This window comes from Hemicordylus capensis, chromosome 4, assembly GCF_027244095.1.
Source record: "Hemicordylus capensis ecotype Gifberg chromosome 4, rHemCap1.1.pri, whole genome shotgun sequence".
Taxonomy (NCBI): Eukaryota; Metazoa; Chordata; class Lepidosauria; order Squamata; family Cordylidae; genus Hemicordylus; species Hemicordylus capensis.
In genome coordinates, this window is record NC_069660.1 from 60,815,825 (window position 1) to 60,842,916 (window position 27,092).

General features: G+C 42.8%; 1 protein-coding gene and 1 long non-coding RNA gene across 4 annotated transcripts in view; one reads left to right on the forward strand and one right to left on the reverse strand.

Annotated features, from left to right (window-relative positions):
- RAP1A (RAP1A, member of RAS oncogene family) overlaps positions 1 to 23,385 on the reverse strand; it is a 145,536-nt gene extending 122,151 nt beyond the window's left edge. Inside the window, exon 1 of one of the 3 annotated variants that reach the window (XM_053250696.1) lies at positions 23,229 to 23,385. The gene's annotated coding sequence lies outside the window, so the exon portion shown is untranslated. Of the gene's footprint in view, positions 1 to 8,445; positions 8,509 to 22,865; positions 22,976 to 23,228 lie in introns of those variants that run through there. The other 2 variants (XM_053250697.1, XM_053250698.1) reach the window with 2 other exon arrangements.
- A 63-nt stretch (positions 23,386 to 23,448) lies between these two features.
- Positions 23,449 to 27,092, forward strand: part of LOC128325187 (uncharacterized) — a 55,340-nt gene continuing 51,696 nt past the window's right edge. Inside the window, exon 1 of the long non-coding RNA XR_008307300.1 lies at positions 23,449 to 23,666. This is a non-coding gene — a long non-coding RNA (uncharacterized LOC128325187). The remainder of the gene's footprint in view (positions 23,667 to 27,092) is intronic.

Below are 27,092 nucleotides of genomic sequence, written 5' to 3' on the forward strand. Positions count from 1 at the left end.
AATAAGACTGCACACACACAAAAAGGTTGTGACAACTTTCAATTTGTTCTACATAGTTTATTGAGCGCCGGTACTGCCAGATTCTAAGTAATTGGCCTTGTCCATGTTTCTTAGAAGCCACTTAAACATTCTGAATTTTCTTTCCATAGTTGAACTACACCATACCATTCTAACTAACTGTCATGCAATCTTTATTCAGAAGCCTTATCTACTCTGCAATCTCATTCAAATATATTATACACACACATATGCGTATGGCATCAGGCTATGTGCCTAAGAAGTTCATATCTTGAGATTGTATGCATGGGTGTATATATTATAGAGTGTGTGTGTAATAATATAATATATACATCCGTGCATACAATCTCAAGATATGAACTTCTTAGGCACACAGCCTGATCCAATATGCATTATAGCTTTCATAATCTGACTGCAAGTCTATTTTAATAATAATAATAATAATAATAATAATAATAATAATAATAATAATAATAAATTTATTCAAAATTAATATAAAGGCAGCATAAATGAAATATACTAAATTTGATGGCAATCCAAATTATGCTCCTTACAATGCAATGCTATACATCTGTATTTGGAAGCAAGTCCAGCTAGGTACCATGGGACTTGCTCTCAGGTTTGCAACATGAAAGTGAGCAAGTTAATGCATATATTTCCATTATTTATTCATGGCAACATCAAGTAATTACATCTATGTGTGAAACAGACTTCACAGATCAAAATCACAGATTTCTACCTTATTAGCTCACACAACCTGCAATTTAATATTTTCCAACCTAAGTGGTTGACACATACTACTACCAAGTCAGAATGATGAGATATTAAAGCCCCATTCAGGTAGGAAGGATCTCTCCCCACAGATTTTGTCTTTGCAGACAAGCACTGTTTTCACAGAGAGTGGGTGGCACAGTTAAGAAGCACATGGGCATGGGGCTTGCTAGTATTCCCTCTTTGGTGCTTTACCTGGGCACAGCATCCACAAACTGAGGACACCTGAACAGAGCTGAAGCATTGTCTTAAAAGTGCTGCACATGCATGATTGAAACAGACTTTATCTACTGTGGGACAGAGGTGAGGGAAGAAGAAAATACCTTTGCTATCTGGACAATGCACTCTGCTAAAGCAGTTGGATAAACTATAGAGGGTAGTAGAAACAGGTATTATTACCCAAGCAGTCACCGTCAGCAACAAAACTATTTGTACTATTGAGAGTGGACAAGACAACCATTTGCAACACGATCACTGCCTTAAAACATGCACCTGGCAAATCTATTTGCATGGAGAGCCAGCTGTTGCCTGCCTCCTCTAACATTCAGAGAGCCCACCATTTAGAAGCCTTCATTTTAATCAGATACTCTCTGAAATTTCTTGTTTGGACACCTAGGATTTAGTAATGCTATATGAATAGGAACCTGAGAACCACCCACCTCCACTCCTTCAGAAAGCCAGTTTAATAATTATAGGCTAGCTGCCTCCTCCTTCTCACCTTCCAATTTCAGTAGAAATGCAATACTACAAGTTGCTTTTTTTTTTTAGTTTTGCTATAGGATGTGACACTATCCAGGCTCACTTAACTGGGGCAATGCAACTCCTAAAGGGCCTGGCTTTTTTCCTGCTGTGATTTGGACTGCTCCTTCACTAGTAATACAGCTAGAGTAAAGAAAATCTCAAATTACTACATATCACACAATCCAGTCTCATACCCATTCTAAGTTGGTAATGTATCAGATCTAGAGTTTAACCAAATCCTCCATCTTTCACTTCAGCTGATTCCCTTTCCTGAAACTCTGCCATGTTGTACAAGTCAATATTTTCTTTTATTTGAAAATCTGTAGGTTGCTTTTCAGAAAGACTCCCAAAGTGGCATGTATCAGAGATAGAATACAATTATTAGAGCTTTAACTCTTCCTTCTAATTCAATGTTTTTAAAAAGTATTGTTAGGCAGTTCTTAAGCTTTAATGAGCAAAATTATAGCAAAGTTAAAAAACACAGTGCCGAGCAGCAGCTATTAATGAACAGTCTAAAAGATAGTACAACACATTTCCAACCTTGCCAGCATCGCATGGGAACAGAAGGTGCTTTTTCCAGAGATCTGCCTGGTGGAATTAACAGCACATTAAAAAAAAACACCATAGCCAAATTAGAACTATTCTGTGGCATAATGGAAGAATCTCACATTCTCAGCAGCTGAATAGACTACATAAATCTCATACTAACGAATTACTTTCAAAAGCATGAGTAGGCACCAAAAAGTTACAAATGTTTGAGCCACAGAAATTAGTACCTACATGTGACACTTCAAAATCTAAGGTAGCTGTGCTGAACCATAAGGGGAGGAAATCCATAAACCAGAGTTTAAAACAGAGTAGTGCCTTTATTAGAACTAAAACTTACAAGTCAGAAATAAGTAAGATGTCAAACTCATCCGTTTATTTAACATTGAACCTGATGAATAATTACGTAGAACTCAAAAGCTAGCTACTTAATGCTTTGTGACTACTGAGTTAGTCCCAATAACAGCATTATCCCACTTTTAATTGTGGATGGAATTCTAGTACTAATGCTGTCACATTCATAACAGCAAACTAAGACTCATGCATGGCAATTAACAGGGCCTCCAATTCTCACTTTGAAGGCTAAATCAAGCACACCAGCTTCAGTCATTTTCCCTCTCACACACATGCCATTTTCACAATACTTTAGTGAATGGAGGACTGCATGTATACATTATTACCTCTGAGAGAATACTGACAGAGCAAGATCATAATTGGCACAGTTACTCCAGAGTAAGTACACATGTCCCAGGTGAAGGGCCCCTGTTCCAGGTGAAGGGAAACTGTGAATGCTACCTGATATTCACAATCTGAACAAGGCACTTGGGTAAAAAAGTGACCATGTCAAATCAACATATTGTTCAATGTAACACAATTATGACAACACAAAGTATTAAGAACAGAGCTGAAATGTCTGTAAAATGAATTTTAATCTGGCTTATTAACAAATGGCAAGAGATCCATATCAAAGGAACCCAGCATCCATGCTGTGCACTCAAACACTGCATCTATGAACACAGTTTAAATACCCAAATAATTTCATGACGGTAATCTAATTTAGATCTGCCTTATCTCAATCCTTCAAGTCAACAGCGGACGAAATGATGCAAAGACCAGTCTCTGAAGCCTCTGTTCTCTAATGATGACACATTATCAAAGCAGTGTCAATGAAGAAAAAGTACAATTGCTTCAAGCAGCGGCAAGCAGCGTAAGTACAGAGAAGTGCTCTAATGAAATGTGGGAAGAGGCATCATGAAGGTCTTGCAATGATATGCCTTTGCTCCTCTGTGCCACTTTAAAACCAAGGACCTCAAAGCAATTTCTGTAAATGCTGCCTTGAAATGCACTTGTGAGAAGAGAGCATTAAAATTACATGCCAGTTAATAAGACACCGCAGAAGGGCTCTGCTTTATTATGCTGAATAGTTCCCACGTTCAGTTAACTAAAATAATTTCAGCTGAAGTTCACTTTAGCACATGGAACGTCATTAGCTAAATGTGCCTGGATAATAAAGCATCCTAAGCCATAATCTGTACCCTATTTTCCCCTGTTTATTAATAGGTCACAGGCAATGCACGTTTTTACACCACCCAGTTGCACCACTGGAATCATCAGATCTCAGATGAGAATTGAAACTAACAACTGACTGAGAGCAACTTCAGTGCTGCGACAAGAACTGCAAGCAGAATTTCATTAAAGCACCACTTTTAAAAGAATTCAGTAGAATTCCTTAGACAGGTGGTAGTGGAAGAAATCAAAGAAATCAAACTGAGACTGCTCCTCACTTATTAAAAAGCCGTAAGCCACAACTGACTCAAATATAATATAATCAAATATAATTAAGTGGTATTCTCTACAAATGCTGGCTAACATCCAGACTAATGCAGCACTGGAGCTACAGGGAAGGGGTGATTTTTGCCAGTCTCTCCTAGGGATGTGCAAACTCCAGCATTTGGCCAGTTTGGCGGCAGGGGAGGTACCTTTAAGAAGCAGGGAGGGTGCCCTTACCACCCCCCACCACGTTTCCCCCACGGCGCTCTCGCCAAAATCACTGGAACACAATGGCAGCATACCCCCTTGCTGCCCCAGTCAGCATCAAACCGGCAGTGCCTGATGCATGTGCACATCATTTTGGCGAGAGGACAGACGGGGGGAAAGCAGGGGCGAGTAAGGTCACCCTCCCTGATCCTTAAAGGTAACCCCCACCAAAATGCTGCACAGGTTCGGATGTCCGGAAAAGGACCTCCGAGCCGGTTCATGCACATCCCTAGTCTCCCCTTCCTTCTGAAGCCTACCATGCCTCTTAAAACTGTACCCACCATGAATCTCAAAAATATGTGCCTAGGGGACATAATTTCCCATCATGAAATTCATATATGAAATTGATATACTTTTAATGTAAACTGCCCTGAGCCATTTTTGTAAGGGTGGTATAGAAATCAAACAAACAAACAAACAAATAAATAAACAAACAATGTGTCCTAAAGAAAGGTACATTACAAAACATAATGGTTTGAAACCAAATAGAGATTTTAAAATTACCTAAAAGCATAATCCATAATCTTTGGTCATGTAGTTAACATGCCTTTTGTATGGCAGAATTATATCTGCTTAGAGAAAAGAGACAAATTTCCTGCTCTGTATACATGCAAGGCTATTAAGTGGTATCACCTACTTGACATCTAAACCTGCAATCCCATTTACTATGGGATTGCAGGTTTAATTACAGCCAGTGTGGTATAATGGTTAGAGTGCTGGACTAGGACTGGGGAGACCCGTGTTCAAATCCCCATTCAGCCATGATACTTGCTGTGTGACTCTGGGCCAGTCACTTCTCTCTCAGCCCTAACCTACTTCATAGGGTTGTTGTGAGGAGAAACTTCACTATGTTTGGGCTCCTTTGAGGAAGGACAGAATATAAAGGTAAAGAAACAAAACAAAATAAAATATTTAGAAGGAAGCATCTCTGAACAAGGTGGGACTTGCTTCTGAGTAAACATGTCTAGGATAAGAACCATGCCAGGTCAGCCCCAAAGCTCAGCATCTCATAGCAACCAGATGCAACCAGGACACAAAGGCCATGGCTCCTCAGCAACTGGCATTTGGTGTTATACTGGCCCAGCAGGGATGTGCACGAACTTGTCCGGAGGCCATTCTAGAGGCCTCCGAACCAGTTCGAAGGTGACCCTGGCTCCAATCCAGGGGGTGGTTCTTTAAGGGCGGGGGAAGGGGCACTTACCCCTCCCGCCGCTTTCCCCCCACCGGCACTCTGTTTTTAGGGGAATCCATGGGGTGACAGCATACCTCTCTGCCACCCCTTCCCCTGTTCTTGTCCAGAAGTGGCACCTGTGGATGCACCCATCACATGTACATGCATGTGCACGGGTGCACACACAGGCACTACTTCCGGACAAGAAAGGGGGAAGGGGCGGCAGGGAGGTACACTGACGCCCCATGGATTGCCCTAAAAATGGAGCACTGGCAGGGGGAAAGCAGGGGGAGGAGTAAGTGCACCCTCCCCCGCCCTTAAAGAACCACCACCCCCAGCACTGAACCGCACCTCCAAGGTTCCATGCACACCACTATGGCCCAGTTCAGTTTGTAATGGGAAACTCTGGTTTCCTAAGTGAACAAATCTCTGCAAACCATGGGTTCGTGTGTGCCCCCCCCCCACTCCCCCATCTTTCATGTGTGGAAGGAAAAGCTTTCACTGAGTTTTAATATGGGAATTGTTTTCCTGTCTTCCTCTCTCAAGCACAAAACAGAGAGGAGAAAGCATGAGCCGGTAGCTCACAGAGGTTCATTCAAGCAGTGAGAAAGCATAGTTTCCCATTAGGTCTGAACCAGGCCACTGCCTCTGAACACAGTGGTACCATTTAGCTATTATATCCAGTAGGAATGTGTGAATCAATTTGGGTACAAATCGATTTGTACCCAAATCTAGCTGATTCAGGTGATTTGGAGACAGAACAAATCACCCCTGTGGTCCATTGGCTAGATTCATGTCCAAATCAAATCACACCATATTCAATTCAAATCGATTCAAGATTTGAATCCTCCTATTAATTCCCCCAGGTTCCCAGCTTTCTTTCTTTCTTTTTTTTAAGCTAAACTCTAGCCCTTGTAGAAGTGGAGTTATGGAGCAAAATATGTGGTCACTATTTTTCAAGTGTTTTGATTCTTTGGCGTATAATAACTTTTCCTCAATAAATCCCTATGAGAATTCATTACATACCTTCATTTCTTCTGTTCATTTTGACTGTCTTTGGACAATGCCAACTGTCAACTGCAAACTACACCCCCCCCCCACCCGCAAGGCAGTGGGGTACTACTCAGTTTATGTTCTAGGAATTTTTCAAGTGTTTAGACTCTTTGGTGTCTAATAACGTTTCCTCATAATGAATCCCCATGAGGATTTATTACACACCAAAGAGTCTAAATACCTCGAAAATCCCTAAAATATAAACTGAGTACCCAGTGGCTTGTGAGTTGGGGGATAGGGGTAGTTGGCACATGGGATGCCACTAATTCCCCACCCCCACCCACAAAGCAGTGGGGTCAAAATGAACTGAAGAAATGAAGATGTGTGATGAAGACACCAAAGAATCTAAACACTTCATAAATTCCTAAAAAATAAACTGAGTACCCCAGTGTGTGTGTGCAGGGGGAAGGGGGGTAGCTGACAGTTGGCACTGTCCAATGAGAGTCAAAATGAACAGAAGAAATGAAGGCATATAATGTGTCCTCATAGGGATTCATTATGAGGAAAAGTTATTATACACCAAAGAATCCAAACACTTGAAAAATAGTGACCACACATTTTGCTGCATAACTCCACTTCTACAAGGGCAAGAGCTTAGCTTTTTTTAAAAAATGAAAGCTAGGGATCCATGTTAGGGTTAGGATAGGGCAACTTCAAATCCCCATTATTTCCTATGGTGGAAATATACAAAATCATTAAAAACTAAAAAAAAATCATTAAAAATCAACCAAGTGCCCCACTGCCTTGGAATGAGGGTGGTAGGTGGTACCCATGGGGACCTACCCACCACCCAGATTTGATGCCCCAGGACCCTTACAAGTGGCCCAAATCAATCCAAATCTAATCTGCGGTGATTCGGGGGGACAGGTTCAAACACAAAACCAATCAGGGGTGATTCAATTTGAGCACAAATTGAATTGAACAAATCAATTTGTGCACATCCCTAATATCCAGGGCTCAGGAAACCCATTAGTCTGTTACAAGTGAAAAATGATGCCAGAAGAGTGAAAAAACTCCTGACGAGTAATGTACCAACATTGCTCGAGGAACCAGCTAACGAGTAAAATATATTGTCTGGCTGATGAACAGAGCCAACATTTCTTGACCCCTGATTATATCCCCTAGCTGCTGAAAGACCTAAAGTAACCAACCTATCCTCCATGAATTTGCCCATTTTAAAAAGTCATCTAAGCTAATGGACAACTACCACATCTTGTGGAAAGAAGCAAATGCCAAGTAGTACTTTCGATTGTGTATTCTGAATCTACTATCAACCAACTTAACTGGATGACCCTAACCCTCTACAGAGGTTCTCAACAAATGGGTGTGTGGGGAAGGAGATAGCAGGAGCAAGCTGACTGGCCACAACTCTGACTAGTTGGCTGATTAGCCACAAGAAAAACTGCCAAAGTCTGCAGCACATTCTATATGAGCATATGAAACTGCCTTATACAAATAGTCCATGTAGCTCAGTATTGTTTATACTGACCGGCATCAGCTCTCCCAAGTTTGAGAAAATAATGTTTCCTTACCCAGACATGCCAGGGGCTGAACCTGAGATCTTCTGCACACAAAGCATGTGCCGTACCGCTAAGCTACAGCTCAGCCCATCAGCGCTTATGAACAGCATTAGGCAATACCTGGGGCGATTAACAAGCAGTCTGGAAAAGGATGATCCTTGCTAAAAGTCTTAGTAAGCCTTATCTCATCTCACCAACACAGGCAAAGAATTCTAAAACTATCTCTGCTACTCTATGCTGAATGTTTCAGTTGCAGAAGCACCATATCAGAAAACAGGCAGGCAGTAAGAAAGCCATGTCTAAAACTATCAGCACTGTATAGATTTGCAGGTGCGTCCACAACAATTATTAGATCACAAAACATTTTATTAGCTGGCTTATTAGTCATTTGTGCTAACACATCAATGGCCTAAAGAACGGACTCTCTTGCAGTTTATAAGCATCTCTCTTACCTGGTCACCCACAGTTGATTATTCTCTGCTAGAGGCAGCTAAGGGAGCAATCTTGCCCCAAAAGCTTGGCTTTTCACTCACACTTATTGAATAACAGAAACAAGAACATGGACAAGGGACAAGGTAAGTTCCTTACCAATCAGATAACATTCCTCTACAAAAGGTGGTAGTATGGGGTTGCTCTCATACATAACTAGCACTAGAAGTCCAGTCCAAAGTTCTTCCTGGTTTCTGAGCATTCAGTAGACACTTACCAGTTTTCTCTGTAATCATAAAAAGTTATTTTATAATTATAAAAGCTTTTTATTAATTATTTTAAATTTAAATTAAATCATTTAATATAAGATAATAAAAAATTAGTTTAAGATGAAGCTTTATGAAGCCAACAGTAATGCCAAATTCCATAACAATCACCTTCCCCATGGAATGAAAACCTTTCATTTAACCAAGACAATACACAAGAGGTTGCTCCTCTATAGGGATGCTAGATAAAGGATAATCATTTGGAAAGAAGGCTTGAATAGTTGACTCATCTTGAGATACTGAATGTTGCAAGGCCCCTATCACTTTCTGGCCAAGATGAACTGTATGGTCATGTATACAATTTCTTGAACCGTCTCTCTCCTATCCCAGATGACACTTTATGCACCTTTTCCCATTCATATCCTGCCTTTCCTTTGTTCATCCTCATGAGAGTAAACATTCATAGCAATAATTTAGCATCACAACCATCTTGTAAGGCGAGATAGCAACGGGACCAATAATATCAACTAAATGTCGTATTTAACACAGGACTGGACAAGTCCCAGGCGCCAGGGAGCAATGGCATCTAGAAATTTAACTGCGGCACTTAGACTAGGAGTTATTTAATATGTATATGTCCCAGGCAGCCTTGTTTCTGTTCTATGTTACTTGTAAAGCAAGGAGAAACCCATTTACCCTCCCCCATCTCAATGTCTATTGCGAAGTCCGGCAATTTTGTCAAACACCCATTGCACCGCTCCTAAATTGTTGGGCTGGCTTCTACATCCAAGGAATATGTGTTAAGGCCTGACCTAACAGATTTGAACCTGCATTTCCCACATTCAAGCTGAATACTGCAGCCATTGGTCCTATAGTGCACCAACTTTATCCCCATAAGGGGTTCAAGAAATAAATGCCTTAATTTACTAGCAATCCTCTTTTCTATCAATCATGTTTAGAGTTGAAATGTTTTTCCAAACACTCAAGACATTGTTTGGAGAAAATAAGTCACCAGCCATACTTCATGGAAACAGTCCATTTCGTTTGACCTGTGAGGATTCTCTGTTGTGGGCTGCTTAGACATTTATTAGGAAAAGTAAGTCCAAATCAATTCAGAACATATTCAACTGGGGCCTGAGAGCTTAGATTAATGCCCTTTAATCTCATAGCTATTTCAAAGGCTGACAACCTTCTATGAAGTAGAATTGACACAACATGATTTATAGCATAACCAGGTTTTAGCTTTACAATCTTATATTGTAAGAACAAATAATACTTTCTGAACTAGTAAAAAACACTTCAACATGGTAACCATGGAACAGTGCATTCTATGGTTAGTTGCAACATTCATTGGAGACATGCTTTTTAGAACTTTAAACTCATAAGACAGGTTGAGTAAGGGCTTATTAAATGCTGCTGGAGAAGTGGCATCTCAAGAATAGCCTTGGCAATGCACACAAGCATTTAGAATCAGATCCAGAAAATCATTCTTTAAAGACACAGGAGGGGAGAACACACAGAATAAAAGAACTATTAAAAAAACATATTCAATTCGTCACAGTCCAAGGCACAAGCATGACAGAAATTGGGCTTAAATTCATGCCGTTATCGTCAGCTAATGAGAGATAGTATAGTCCCATTCAGACATTATGCTGTACATGTGTACAGCATATGTACAGGTGTTTATGTGAAGGACTGTACATGTGTTAATTTTAGATGTGAACCTCGGTACAGGCCCCTTAAATGCAGCATATAGAGAGGCAGGGCACCACTGTATATGCACTGAACCTAATGGGCCAGTTTGGACAAGCACCGCCCAACACATGATAAGGCTGACGATATATCATGAGCGTGCCCTCCTGATACACTCTTGAGGCATCCCTCAGTCACTTGATGGGAGCATTCATTTGCATTGCCCCTTCTACACAGGCCACAAAACAGTGTTTTGGAGCGCATATTTAATGCTGTTTTAAAATATTCTTTTGGAAATTTTACATTGCAATGTGTTAAATTTTTCGGTTTTTGTCTTAACTAATGTTTTACTTTGTTTTTATTCTGTTGTAAACCGCCCAGAGACGTAAGTTTGGGGCAGTATAAAAATGTTTTAATAAATAAATAAAATAAAAATATTTGAATCGCCCCTCTACACAAGCACCAAAACAGAGTTTTGAAGTGCATGTGGAGGGGCAATTAAAATGAATGCCCCATCACGTGATTAAGGGATGCCCTCCCGTGACATCAGGATTGGCAGTCCCTCAGCACGTCCCCAACCTAATTGCCTGTGTCAAGTGGTACTTGTCCAAACTGGCCTAGTGTGAGAACACCTATACATACATATAGTGTATACAGATTGTACATAATTGAACATAATGCGTGTGAATAAAGCTTGAGCTGAAGAACAAACTGCTATCTGGTCTAATTTCTAATTTTAGTTGTTTTCTGGCCTTGTATCCCAACTGCTCCAGAGAAGTAAACAGCCGTTTTTTCAAACCCAGTCTCCCAGGGTAGTTCAGTCCTTATCTTTCAGAATAAATAATCCAATTTCCATGGCCAAAAAACAACTCTTAAGGTAATTGCCCGGCTCCAGAGCCAAAAAGTTAAAATTTAACCATCTAAAACACCAAAGGGAAAGAACTGGAGGAGGATAAAAATCCATCACAGAACACCCTGTGAAAGCCGTTACCGTGATGCCATCTTAACTCCTCCCCCGGCCCCTGGTATCTGATCACTTTTAGGGGGGAAATTTATATACTTATACATTTCTGCTTATATCAGCAACCAAAGCTGGAGGGGCAGGGGCAGTCACCAGGCAAAGTCAGCCATTTTTAAAGATTTGATGTGCCAAGTGGGAGCATCTAAAGCCGGATCCAAATGAGAAACCATCTTTACTAGCTTAACCCGCACAGAGCATCTTCGCGCTAGTACTTGACTGCTCCCCTCACCCCACCACAGCCCCCGTCACCTCGGAGATCTCTCACACCCTCACCTGAGCCGCATTCATGCTGCTCCTCCTCCATCACATCCATCCCCTCACCCTTCCTGGTCGCCATTCCTTTACTTCATCCCCCTCACCCCTCTTGGTTGCGGCTACAGCGCTGAGGCACCTAAAGGGGCGGTATATAAATCAAATAAATAAAATAAATATATATTGGCCAAGCTGCAGCCCCCTATCCCCAGAGACCTCCCCACCCTCACCCGAGCCCTACTCCTTCCCACAGCAGCAGCGATTGACCAGGCCCTTCCTCGCTGCTGCTGCCGCCACCACCACCATGGCTCAGGCTCTCAGGTTGCTGACAGGCCCTGGCCCGTCCCTTGCCTGCCTGCCTCTCTCTGCCAATGGCCTCGGTAGCCCTAAACAGAAGCAGTGATTGACTGGACCCTTCCTTGCTGCCACCACCGCCATGGCCACTCATTCCCCTCAGGCCGCTAACAGGCTTGGGCCCATCCCTCACCCTTCCTTCTTTCTCCCTCCTCCACTCGCTCTTCCCCTGTCTTTCTTCCCCTCCCTTCTCTCTTGCACTCTCTCTCTCCCCCCGCCCCCTGAGTTAACAGGTCTTGTTCATCTTGTTTCCTCATCTAATTCACAGAACGGCACCCTCCGTCTCCTGAAGGGGCTCTTTCCTCCCTCACAACCTCTCTATTCGCAGACCCCTGCCTGCTATCTTTTTATACATATAGATTTCTCTCCTCTATAATCAAGAACATCTTCCGACCAGTAACAGTTGCATTCCAACTGATCTTAACCATCACAGGCTCCTCCTCCCTATCTGCATATGGAATCCCCACTGCCCAATCACCATGGTGCTTCTGCTCTCACAGGCTCCTCCTCCCAATCTGTATATGGAATCCCCACTGCCCAATCACCACGGTGCTTCTGCTCACAAACTCTCATGAGAGCTGCCATGCATGGGATTAGCCTCAGGAATGCTCTAGAGAATTATAGATAGATAGATAGATAGATAGATAGATAGATAGATAGATAGATTAGTAACTTCCATATATAGTGATTTGATAAGGAAGGTGAGAATAATGCTGACACACAAACAATTCCATCTTCATTTCAACTTAAATGCACATACAGAGCCAATGACTGTATAAGAGGCCCCACATAAGATCCTTTCAAGATGCCCCACATAAGATATTTTTAGGCTTGAATGCCTGACAAGACCAGGAAGCTCCCTCCCCCTAACACGTGGATTTCAGAGATTCTTTCATTTACTGCCATTGTGCTGGACATACTAAAGAAGTGGGGACACTTTCAATAAAAGGTGCAAACTATTTCTTTATAAACTGGTTACATCCTAATTAGCCCATTATTCCGGTCACAACTTTGCCTGCTTTCAGGATCCTATCTGATCATACCTCTGGTTTTAAATCAAGGAGATGAGGAAGATGGCAAAGTTAAGGCAAAACTGAAAGGGTTCTTCTTTAAGAGTGACACACGTTTGCCCCTCTGGTACAATAGTTTAGAATGGTATCTTGCTTCTTCCTCTCTACATAAAACATTTTATTTGCCTTCTAGGCCAGGTGTTCCTAACCCATGGCCCTCCAGATCCTGCTGAACTACAACTTCCATCATCCCCAGCCAAAATTTAATGGAAACCCCTGTTCTAGGCTATGCCTGATCTCGATTATTTTGTGTCCTTCTGTTCCTCATTTCTCTCCCCTCATGCCACATTACAGCAGTCATTCAAAGCTGTATTAAATCAAGGTTAGCTCCAACCAGAGGTGCTCTTATCCCTGGATTTCAGTGCCAAAGTCTAGGGCCTCCACAGCCCCTGGCCACCCCCAAATCCTCTTTAGTCGGTCCTGGGTGGTGTGGTCACCCAGCAGAGCACAATGATGCTTAATTTGCAGGGGGAGGGGCCTCCAAAAGCCTTTAGGTCCAAAATTACCTAGGTGCACATCTGGCTCCAACTATGGGGAATGTGGGATAGAGCCTAGTTCTCTAGCCACATACCACAAAACAAATATTCACTAAGATGCGACAATGGTAACTCATGGGAAACTCTTCTGTTCTTCCGTAGGAACAGAAAGCGAGTGGGGGAGGCTAGCTCTGAGAAGTCAGACATGCTTTAAAATGCGCAAAACTGTGTTTGTATTATCAGCTAGTTGGAAATCATGGAGACTTTGTCCCTAATTTGTTTATACTGTATCCAAATGTGCAACCAATATTCGCTTTGAACGTGTATGCCTTTCTCATCAAATGGAACCATAAGGAAGATTATTTGCAATCCTGTCCAATAACTGTAAAAACCTGCTTAAACTCTGATTTCCCATTTACACACAAGAAGTTTTTTTTTTCCCCTTACTGAAAAAGACCATCATCTAGAGAAAAAACACACCTTGGACATTAGTCTGAAAATTTTAGACTGTATTATAACATTGCTATGACACTTCAGGAGTAAACACAAACAGTTCTCAGTTGCTAGGGTATTTCCAGGAGAGAGAAAAAAAGTGGAGGAGGGGGTTCCTGTATGTGGTTTCATCTCTGCTTCTAAGCAAGGAAGCCGGGTAGATTCCGTTGTGGTTTGGTTTGCAATCCATGGGGATTTCTAAAATCCAGGAACTTTTGCTGCAGATACACATCCGGGTAATTTTACAAGTAGTCAACTAGTGGAAACCACAAGGTTCATAAGAATTGTGCTTCATTTCCTACATTTCTATTAAATAAGTTTTAAGAAACATTTTACTATTTTCAGGGGTGTATTCTGTATTTAGCCAAATATTTTACAATCACATAAATGATGTTCTCTTTTAATCATAACCTATATAACACCAAATAAGTACCACTAGTCTACCACCTTATATACCATCAAGGATGCAGCTAACCTGTTACATGGCTCTCTGTATATATGAACAGACTTAAAACACTGGGGCCAATCCCCAAACCCTCCAACTTTAATGCGTTCCATGCATCTTTGGCCTTTTGCATTTCCACTTGAGAACTCTGGTTAGGCTGGTGTCACCTGGAGTGTGGTAAAAATACAAATTATCCTGTGATATTACATACACAATAGCAATCTTTTGATTACGATTGCCGAACTCTCATTATTTTGACAATGTTCTGTATCAAAACATCAGAATTCAATAAAAAATAAAAAAAACCTGTTAGGTCAGAATAAATATTGCAGCTCATTCGCTCTTTTCAAGCATTATGTTCAACCCTCATACAATCTCTGTACAGTTTATACAGGTACAGATTTGTACACAGGTACAGTTATTCACATCTTATGTTGAACACAGGCACAGACAAACCCCGTTATCCACGGGGGTTCCATTTTTTGCTATGACTGTAGATAATAGAACTGTGGATAATGGAGAATTAAATCAATGGGAATGGTGGGGTAGGTTCCTGGAGGCTGCAAAAAAACATACAAAATGTCAAAAAGGGCAGAAATAATGGAAATAAAGTCCCCTACCGTACTTCATGGGACTGAAGCTGACCCATAATGCCCCTCAAAAGTCCCAAATCTGCCATTTTTGACTCCTTTCCTTAAAATGGTGGCCAGAAATGACCTCAGAGGTCATTTCTGGCCACCCCGAAACTGTGGAAGTTAACCCTTTCAATCCCCTTTTACCACATATCCCATAGTCAGATGTCAATTACCCAACCGTGGATACGGTCAACCACAGTTGTCGGGTCCATGAATGGTGAGGTCCGCCTGCACAGCAGTTCTGTAACTAACTATACCATGCATTTGAGGGACCTGTAACCAGGTTCACTTTTAAAATGCAGGTGCAATTCTTCACACAAACATATGTGTGAGTGTACAGACATCTGAACACATGTACAACATAATGCCTGAACAGGGCACTCCTAGCATTCTAAAGAAGATAAAAAACCCCAAAACATTCTTCATTTTTGCAATTCTGATAAGGATCTGCTATATACTTAACGCTCTCCCACTGAAATCAAGGGGACTACTTATTTGGATTGTGGCAAAAGAATGTAATATCACATGTTCTTTGCGAGTTTTACATGCTTACAGCAGGCTTTGCCACAACAGTAAGTCCTTACAGGTCTTCCACAAATGGTAGATCTCAAGCTCATGAAATGCATGTGTCACTTTATTTTGCAACAAGTACATATTGCAAGCATTCTAGCAAATATCACCGCAAGTCAGGGTCCAACTATTGCTCAGCTAAAGTTCCTGAAGCAGTAAGTTATTCTGCACCAGCATACATTTCTAAAGCCTCAGCACTACAAAGATTTTTGTTGTTCTTTTTCACATTCTATAGCTACCAAACTAAATTCCACTTTATGCCAACAACACCCTCCAGCATGAAGGAGGGGGCATGAAACCTATAGCATTTGGCACATCAGAGCACACACTTTCTCAGTCTGTAGTTTCAATTATGAATTATTCATTCTTTACACAACTGCTTCAAAGCAAGTTGTAATATGAAAAACTGCAAATAACCTGGACTAATACATTCTATTCAGTGGCCACTACTGCTAAGCAGCAAATCCATTAGACTCAGTGGAACTTACGCCTGAGTAACCATGCTTAAGATCATGCTCTTACAGTCATCTCATGTATGTGCATTTAAGAGTAAATTGATGCAGCAACCACTTATATTTGCTGCAGAAACCTCACACAAGTATGTAATGTCATATGCACAAATACATGCATCTTTAAAAATCCATACACACATCTGAAAACCCTGATGGATTTCCAGGTGCATGCAGATTTAATATATCAACTGGACTTAAGTCTCAATTTCAACAGGGTTTAATCATGTTGCATGTGCATAGTTCTCCAACTTAGATGTCCTATCAAAATTTACTCAGATCAGAAGCAAACTAGTCAAATATATTATTATTTTATGTCTAATTCAAGCCCTCAATTTATCTGTTAGTATTTGCTCTTTGATTAGCACAAGGGCCTAATAATGTTCCCTTGCTTATATTAACTTCAAGGTTAATCGAAAGGCTTTGGGGGAGGGAATCAGGCTTCCACACATTAATTAAATGCAATACAGCTATTAAAGGAAGAAAAACTCACTCCAGTTGTTCAATTTAGGTGACCTTACAACTTTCTGAAATAATAGTTGTTTTGCTGAAGGGCTTTGATGAAAATACTGTGTATGAAAATAGATTTATTTATAGACTCAGCAGAACACGGACTTCCTGTTTCAGCTCAACTCCACCTTAAAAACTAAACATATTCTCCTCTTGGTTCTCGCAGCTAGTAGTTCTTAATCTCTTTCACCAACTGAAAGGAAAATAAAGATCTGTAACAGTACAAACTTAGTCCATAACTCAGGAATTATCAAAATATTTTATTGTTCATGGCAATCTCTCTCTCTCTCTCTCTCTCTCACACACACACACACACACACTTCTACTGAAACAAGAAGATGCAAGCACCGACATTCACAGAGCCTTTCCAAAAGCGTCATAGTAATAATAATAATGGAATTTCACCTTACTTCTAAGACTAAATACTTACAGGCTCAATCCATTCAGCACTTCTCTCACACATGTGCCTTTAAAATAAGTGCAATTGCACAGAGCATCTATGCTTTTGCACTACTAGTAGTCATAAATACAGCCCTGCTGGATCAGGCCCAAGGCTTATCTAGTCCAGCATCCTGTTTCACACAGTGGCTCACCAGATGCCTCTGGGGAGTCCACAGACAAGAGGTGAGGGCATGCTCTCTCTCTTGCTGTTGCTCCCCTGCAATTGGTATTGAGAGGCATTGTGCCACTAAGGCTGGAGGTAGCCACTGATAGACCTGTCCTCCATGTCATCTTATATAACTGTCAGCTCAGTGGAACATGCACTGGGTCCTAGATACTTCAGGACACACTAGCCCAAAGAATCCTTTACACATATTCAAGGGACTTCTGCACATGCATAGAAAAGTTGCCATACATGCTACATTGAATGCCGTTCTAGAAGGTCCACCACTAGGCTAGTGAATCTCTTGTCAGATTTTCTTAGATTCTCCAGAATGTCAAATATGGTAGGCAAAGGTTCCAAGAGTATGTGAGCAAGTTCTTTTTGGACCCTATGATGCAATTGGAGCCAAGAGTATGTGATCAAGTTCTTTTTGGACCCTATGATGCAATGAGAGCCAGTGTGGTGTAGTGGTTAGAGTGCTGGACTAGGACCGGGGAGACCCGAGTTCAAATCCCCATTCAGCCATAAAACTAGCTGGGTGACTCTGGGCCAGTCACTTCTCTCTCAGCCTAACCTACTTCACAGGGTTGTTGTAAGAGAGAAACTCAAGTATGTAGTACACCGCTCTGGGCTCCTTGGAGGAAGAGCGGGATAGAAATGTAGTAATAATAATAATAATTTCTTTGTCCTCAAAGAGCTGAACTCATTTAAAGTAGATAGGTTTTTCTAAACCAACACATCAACCTTCGACTGTGATCCTGACCTGACCCCTCACCTTTTGTGCTTCTTGTGTGAGGCTGCACACAGTTCCCCTCTTGGGAGAAGAATAAGGCAAAATGGGAGTTAGACAGCTCTGCCTTGTCTTTGTCACCTGAAAAAGCCCTTTATGTTGCTCTTAGAATTCCTCACCAGCCTTGGCTCATACTGAGTTGTAATGTTCCTTACACTGACTGACATCCCAACTAATAAAGCATATATTAGAAGACTTGCAGGGACACAATGGGGCCTCCATTCACACCCTCCACCCCAACACAGTCCTCCTCCACTTTGTTAGTTTAGATATCAGCCACTATCCCTGAAATAGGGGTGTAAACAAATGGTTTGGTGCCAAACCAGTTCACCCTGAACCGGGCCAGGATGGAGGTACAATTGCAGACCAAAATGGAGGCAGTTCAGTCTGTGATTGAACTGAACCAACCCTGGCTGGTGTTGGGGCACCGAATGAGCGGTGAGGTGGTGGCAAGATAGTGAATGGCTCTCCTTACCCACCAAGGGTCCACGCCACCGCTCCCCGCTCCATGCAGCCCATAGGTAAAGTGTACACGATCCTCCCTCTTTACCAAGCCTCCCGTTCAGCGGCACCTTGGTTCTGGCCTCCATGCATGTACGGACACCACGAAAATGCCTCCGTGCATGCACAGAGGCCAGAACCAAGCCACCACCAAGTGGGCGGCTTGGAAAAGAGGGAGGGAGGATTGCACACCCTTTACCTATGGGCCATGCTGGGGTGGGGGGGAGCAGCGGTTTGGGCAGCACACTTGGCGGGTAAGGAGAGCCTTTCACTATCTCTCTCATCACACACCCCAACACCCCCTCACACTGGAGCCATGGTCCCTCACCCTTTACAAGCATTAGCCACCGAACCAGTCAAACGGATCGGATCAGCCAGTTGATTCAGCAGCACATGGTTCAGTTCAAATTCAATTCCAATTTGAACCGAACCATGATTTTTGGTTCATGTACATCCCTACACTGAAAGGCTGGGCAACTCACCTCAATTTATCGTTGGTGACCTATCCTTCATTCCGCTTCTTATAAATGACATTTTATTTTCATCTCATCAAACAGCTTTTTGAGCCGCTACATGGGCTTTTGTTGTTGTTATCTCCCAGTTTCCTCAAAAATTAGAGTGGTTTGTGACTGCACCTTTAGTAACTCTTTCTTAAAACAAGTACAGTACTTGGACAGCCTGTACAATGGTTGTCAGTTCAGATGAAGCCCCGCTCAATAAAGGAACATGCCAGGACGACGCAGGATGTCCCAAAAAAGACACCTGGATGGGCATGCTCGGAACACGCACCCCTTCTTAATCTTGTCGACAGATTTGGGGAGGAATATCATTTGAACTGGCCCATAACCAACTTTCCTGAAATCCAAGGTACGCATCCTCCCAAAGTTCTCACTACTTCAACCTCACAGAGCAACTCTTCCTATTGGTTAAGAGAAAGTAAAAGATATCATGTCCCTCATGTTTTCTTCCACCTTCTGAAAGGACAATTGTCACAAGGCAATTGCCACCAATCTGTTGCAGATTCAATGTTTAGCAGAGTTTGTCTCCCACAGTTTAAGTGAGGTATCTCTGTCTAAATTTAGGTGTGCCTTTACTTTAGCACGTCTTAATGCACTACCTACTTGGAGGCAAGTTTGGAGGGATACCTTTTTCCTCCAAACTGTGTCCATGTGGCACTGGGGCCATAGAGACCACTTCACATGTTATCCTATATTGTGTTTTCTATAAGGATATTCATTTAAGATTAATTTCCCCTCTATTGGAAAACCTCCCTGGACGTCCTGATGACTTTTATTTAAATTTTTTATTAGCAAACACCAAAAAGGAGATTATTTGCAGAATGGCTAAGTTTTGTTATATTGTCTGTAAAATTCGTTCTATGTCTATGTAACTGTACTCTTTTACTGGTCAATGACTGAAATAAAATTTATCTATCTATCTCCCAGAGGATAGCTGAAGTAGGGTACTTGAAGTTCTTCAGGCAAGCAAGAATTGCTTCTTTAATTTCTGTAAAAATTACAGAAATTTCAAGCAAATAATCTGTAAAAAGCATCACCCCAGATCTTCTCTTTGTTACAGTGGTCTAGGGATGTGCCTGAACTAGTGGCGTGCGCGCACACGTCGACCACTTCCGGTATGACACTGACCGGGGCTGCAGGGAGGTATGCTGCAGCCCTGCACCAACACTTTTGGGGAGAGTGACTGTGGGGGAAAGCAGCAGGACAGGTAAGGATACCCTCCCTTCCCCTTAAAAGACCCACCCGCCTCCAAACCAGCTCAAATGCCAGACTTTCGAACCAGTTTGGCACTCCAAAAAAGGAGCACCAAACCAGTTCATGCACATCCTACAGTGGTTCATTACAAGTTAGCTTTTATTTCCTTCTCCACTTATTTCTACCCAGATGTTCTACACTAGGCTACCATGTTCACTCCCATGGATTTCTGTGCATTTCTAGACACATCTTTGACATATAATGCTTCTCTTCTTCCCTTCCTGTTACATCTATTCTTTCCCATCAAGTTATATATTTCAATTGCTACATTCCAATCCTGGGAGTCATCCCACCAAGTCTCAGAACTATCAAGTCATATTTACCTTCCTGTACTTGAAGTTCAAGACCATCTCGCTTATTTCCCACATGTATTTTTATTTCAGTCTAAAAATATACACCACAATAATTCTAGCAACACAAACTCCTTCCCATTCTAAAAATGCAGAAAACTTCATTTATTTCATGTCAGTTTCTCACTGATATTGATAGCTGCTGTTGTCGCTTGAGTTTTACACATCTTAACTGTGTCTGGAAATTCTCCATACTCTTTCTAGAAAACAAACTAACAAGCAATGGCGCATTAATACCACCTCAGGGATTACTAATGTAGTAAGTCAACTATTTTGAAAGTTTTCCAGTCAAAGAGAATACAACACCCTTAATATAAGACCCTGAGTAACATGCGTGGGATGTTTACAGACCTTTTGGAATTGAAACACTATATATACCAAGCTATGTAAGTTTCTAAATAATCTCGCATAAGAAAGATATCCTCTTAAGATTCACACAAATCAGATTTCAGCCACCATCGACTCTTTAAATATATACATGTTTTGAAAATATGGGGTACTGTTCAGGAAGGAAGTGATGTATATAGAACAAAATTGCTTTCCCTGCCATGTTAAAATAGAAGACAAGTTTAAAACAAGTATTCAGAGCATGGGTAAAGCTGCCATTTGGATGAACACCCTACACACACAAGTAGCATAATATTGGTGTGTTCACTTCTAATCATGTGGGAAGGCAATGTATCATCTGTACCAGCCCAAAGTCTGAATAGGGCTAATGTCACCTCAGCAAACACTGTTAGCCAGTAATCAAGCCAGCAATTCAAGTTCCTGGAGAACAGAGATTCCTGATCCCAAAGTGATCACTTGGTGTGGGGGGGGGGGAGTGGGAAGAGAAACCACACTCCCAGACTACTATTGGGTGGTGCATACAATAGCAACATCACTAGTCTCTCCCTGCATCATTTCAAATTATTCATCCATCAAAAAGATAGTTTTGTTGATGTCCAATCCCTTTGTAAATCCAGAGGTTACGCTTTCAGAGCCTCTGCAGTGTTTAAACACAAGCCTGTAACAAAGTTTAACAAAGAGATTCCCCACTGTGGAGAGAGAATGACCAGTGTGGGAAGAAAGGGGCACAGGCACTGCAAGAGAGGGCCCTTCATATGGGAGCAGCCAAAGAAAGCAGCACACAAGTCAAGAGGCATCCTTTGACCCAAATATGCACCTTCAGCAGAATCACTCTTATAGAATGGAAGACAAGACCTACCTCATTGCTAACACAGCAAGAGGGTGGTAGCAACAGGGTGAACCCATGAGCAATATGGAGAAGCCAGGGTGGCAGGGATCTTCCCCATCAACCACAACAGCCCAGAACAGAGAAGTACAGAGCCTCTGGCGCCTAGTTGCTTCTCCTGATATCCTGTTGCATGGGAAAGTGTGAAGAAATTCTGTATTTCACTTCCCCATTGCTAGCACCAGCAAGGAGTCGAGATCTGAAGGGTTGGTGGGAGAGGAATGAAATCTGCTCTGGCAGAAATGACAGGCCAGGACCCACCAATGCTTGACAGAAGACCTTGTGAGTGCCATGACAAGCTGTCAGGAGTGGGTGCCAAGGACGTGACTGGCTAAATAAGTTTAATTCTGCATTGGGGATTGTAGCCTAAAAGGAGATCACACACAATGATCAGATTCTATTGGACAAACCCCCTTAATCCTTATGTAGAATTTGAGGAACTACTACTATACACCACACAACAGAACTGACCACCATATCAACACCAAACACATCAAATGGTAGCCAGAATAAGTCTGAAAATCCACCTTTGTGCCCCCTCAGTCCCCCAACCCCCACAGAAGAATCAGCAACAGGGCCATGCCACCATTCATCTAGGTCTCCTTGAGTGAAAGTGAACACCCTCACATTACATTAGCTGTAAAAAGGTTGATAGCACCTAGCAGTTGTAAAAAGCTTTAGAGCTTCACTACCCTTTGGGCACCCTTGTGTCCAGATTTTCCAGGCCAGGGTGGGATGTTGTTAGAAGGGGCATTCTCTCTCTCTCCCTTTTGCCAATCAATCACACCTCTTTGACAGGTTGAAGCAAACCAACAAAAAGGGGGCTTCCTCAGAGACAGCTCTAAGCCATGGCGGGGTGGAGGTGGTGGGGGGCGATGTGGCTCTATGCTGTCAAATCATATAAGCAACCCTTCTCTCGCCCCCAGCCGCCCCATAAGGGAGCCTCACTTCCTTACCCCCTTGCTCATCAGCAGCAGCAGCAGTGCCGCCAGTGGGTGGTTCAAGACCTCCCCCCCCCAACACACTCTGTACATACACTCCGTCCGGGCAGCAGCCACTTCTCTGGCCCGACTCCAGCCTGGCTGGCTGTCACTGCCTCTCTCTCCTGAGTCCTTTTCCCGGCCGGCTGCAATGTCCTCCCGCCCGCACCGCCCCTTGTTTTTTCGGAGGGTGGGGGGGGGGAGATGCTCCAGCCCTCTCCAGATCTGGAGGAGAAACTCCCGGACCCCTCCCTCCCGGGCCCTGAGCCAAGGGGAAGAAGGAGCAGCAGCAGCAGGGCCCCTCGGCCTGGCTGCGGGAGAAAGAGGGAGGGAAGCCAGCGGGCCCCGCACTGGGCCGGGAGGGAAAGACCGATCACGCCGCCACCGCTGCAGCCCCTTCCTGCAGCCGCCGCACTCACCCCGTTGCCGCTGCCTTCAGGGGCGAGGCAAGACGCCCGCCTCCTTCCAATTCTCCAGCTCTTCGCTGCCTGCCTGGCTCCGGGCTCGATAGCTCCTGTACGCGGCGGCGGCGGCTGCTCCGCTCCGCCCCCCTTTCCTCCCTCGGACTGGGGCGGGGCTACCGGGGCCGCGAGGGCGGAGCGAGAGGGAGGGAGGGCGGAGCGAGAGGGAGGGGGGATGGAGCGCGGATCAGCGCGGCGAGTCCGTGGGACCCAGGCGGGGCAGTGCCGAGAAAGGGGGCTCGGTGGGGCTGCCGTGCTCGCGAAGGAGGAGGCGGAGCTCAGCCCCCGGCCGGAGCCGCTCCCCTGCTCCTCCTACTCTTTCCTAATGGTACCGAGGATGGTGTCTCTGAGCGCGTGTAGAGTGCCGCCGCTGCTCACCTCGAACATAAACTGGAGGTACACGTGGTTGAAAATGATGTGGTTAGAGACTGCAGGTGGGAGAATGGGCTGAAATATTTCAGAATGTAGGTGCAGAATGCTGATGTGTGAGCAGTGCCTTAGGGGATGAAGCCGGTCTGGGAAGAGCAGAAAGTTTCAAGTTCCCTCCCTGGCTTCTCCAAGATAGGACAAGATTATTATTTTTTAAATAGGACAAGATTTTTTAATTGAACCAACAAACTACCGAAGCATACAGTATGTTGCCAAAGCACAATTATATACAAAGTGGTTGTTTGTACATGATATATCTACAAAGATTTACACACAAGGATTTGGAAACCCACAAGCTTATGAAGTATATGCAGGTAGTACTGTAACTTGGGGGTGGGGGATTACAAGGCACATCAGGTAAATGGGGGGTTACGTCCAACGTCCATTTCCATAATTTGTCCCATTGCTGTTTAGAAGAGATATTCTTGTCTTTTTGCACATAACCATACAAACTTTTCCAGAAGAGATTTACTGTCTCATCTGTGTGAACCTCTTGGTCGCGTCTTCCCTCCCTATTCCGATGCAGGAGCATTGCATAAATGACATACAGATTTACTAACCTGATTACGAGAAGGGGAACACAAGATAGGGCTGAGAGAGATTCCTGCCTGAAACCTTGGAGAAGTCGCTGCCAGTCTGTGAAGACAATACTGAGCTAGATAGACCAATGGTCTGACTCCATATATGGCAGTTTCCTATGTTCCTATGAAGGTTTCCAGTCCTCCAGACTGACCTGGAGGAGACCCCAGGAATCGGCATTAGTCTCCAGGCAATTGTTGAAAGCAGTCGTGGAGATTTTAATGGCTTGATGCAGTATTATGAAAAACACTGGGTGGGAGGGGGGGATTTGAACGGAACACGTCTCTGGTGCTGGTGACCAGAGGAGGAGGAGTTAAAGTAACATTTTCTAAAGTGCTTGCTTCCTCCTGCTAACAGGAATGTTTCTAGGGTGGGCATTTAATCATTGTAGCCCTCACCTACGATCTGATGTGGTACAGCCCACCCTACCACCTCATTCTGCTGCAAGTGTTAATGCTTCCTCCATAATCCTATTCATACAACCATGTATTGTGTATTTGTGGTGACCTCAAGCAGGGACAAGCTGAGCTAACAGGAAACAAGCTGAAATGGATATGTGACATCGAATGATCCGCAGCTAGCTCTCCCTAAATTAAAGCCACAGCCAGCAGGCACTGGGTCGTCATGCAAATAAGCCCTAACAATGTGTCACTAGGCAGAGACAAAACTTCAATTAAATGATGCACTCATTTTTAAACTTAGGCGTGTTTTGCATTATCTCTTTGTTGAGTTGTAATTATTAACACTGTCCCTGGTTTTGAGAATTCCAGCAATCAAAACATACAAGCAGCATTCCAAGATTTAAGCAGGATTTGATTTGTGGGCTTACATAATCATTGTGATTGTGCAGTCAGGCTAATTTCTGTGGCGAAATACAACCTGTGATGAGCCACTTGAGACTGTGATTAATCTCATGTGATGACGGTGACTGTTGGGTGATAGCCTCATCATTTGGAATTTCTGATATGGCCTTTTAGTCATAGTACCTGTCTGTATAAAAGGAAGCTCAGACATGATAATGAGTACTAGCTGTGTGGACCTGCTCCCTCTTTAGTATACATTTTCACATAAGGGAAATTCATTGTCACACTTCCATTTTCATTTATACCGTGTATATGCCCACACAAACACACATACATACACAGCCCTGAACAAAAGAGGACTCTGAAGAGTCCTCTAAGACATCCCCTTAATTTTTAACAACAAAGAATTTGAGGGAAATCTTAGTCTTGGATTCAGCTAAATAATATACGGTATATGAAAATTAAAGCATTATATATTCAGACAAGCCGGTACTGGATCCTAGAATGATGCAATTAATCACACACACACAAATTATTTACAGCAATTTGCATAACGGAATTACAGATTATATAATGCAAAATGTTTCTGCTTCCGCCTTTCTCAGTTGCTCTGATAATGGAAGGTACTGGGATTAACTAAGACTTGCAGAACAGAGGATGGAATGCATATGCTGTTGTCAGAAGATATCAGGTATAATCATCCAGGTTAGGCCATGTGGTGTTTATGTATTCGAGTCTATATATCCAGAAATTATCTTGTTTCTGGGGTCTTTTTTTGGATCAGATAGCATTTACAGGGCAATGACAGATAAATCAGAAAGGTTGTGATTATCTGAATGAAAATGTTTGGCAACTAGTTCTAATTTTTGTGTTAATATTTCAGATTTGTGGTTTCTAAAGCAAGTATGTACGTCAGTGGTACTTTCCCCCACATATTGAATATGGCATCCTGGGCATTTACATACAGTGGCGTAAATTACATTATAGGATCAGCTTGTGTTTTGTTGAATTTAATAATTTCTGCCAGTCGTAGTTCTCCTGAAGGTGATTGTCTCTTTAATACAAGTGATGAAGCATTTGGAATCACAGCGATGTGATCCTGGATTATTGATTGGGGTGGTTTAAATGCTGCTCTCACTAGTAACTTGCAAAGATTGAGCAGTTGGTGAAATACGATTTGTGGTGATTGGCTCTGATTTAGACAGACCTTCTGAATTGGCTAGTATTAGGTCGCTTTCTCTGGTTGTCAGGGAGCTGTTAGGTGGAAGGAACTACAAATGGGGTGTTTTGTGTTCTGTATGTTTCTGGCTTACCTAGTTTTGGGGGTTTTTTTGTCATTCAGCAACTGTGCTAAGTATCTCATTCTTCAAAATAAGCAGCACATGTCATAATACCGAGAATCCCGCAGAACCTCCTGAAAGCACTGTACCTACTGCAGACATCAGAGACAGGCTGCAGTGAAATAATCTCAATATGCATGAAAATGTTTTTAAGATCAGGGACAAATTGTATAGTTTGAAAAGGAAGCTGCAATAAATAGTTGGCCAACGACAAGGAGAAGGTAGGTAGAGATTTTATGGTGCAGAAGCATCTAGGCTGCGTTGTTTCTGACAGTGTAAAGAGTATGAGGGCAGTAAGATGTGGCACATCAATAGATGCAGTAAAATATATGTGTCGGGCAGAGTACAATTCAGCACTGTGTGCACAGGCTGGGTGACCAATATCCACCTACAAGACTTGTGTAAATCCTGTTTTGGAGCCCTTTATGAAACTGGGGTGGGAGGGGAGATAGGTAGTAGTCCAAAGAGGATTTCATCCTAATAAAGTATTAAAATGCCTTCTTAGAGTTCCTGCAGATGTCATGGCAAATCTGGATCTTAAGGAGTACCACCATAGGCTGCCTTTCACCCATACGGCTTCCGGATCTCTCTGCTACCTCAGCAAGCTTTTTCTTCCGCCGGACCACATTAATCCCCAGTATACATTTGTATACCATCTTTGAAATAAAGAA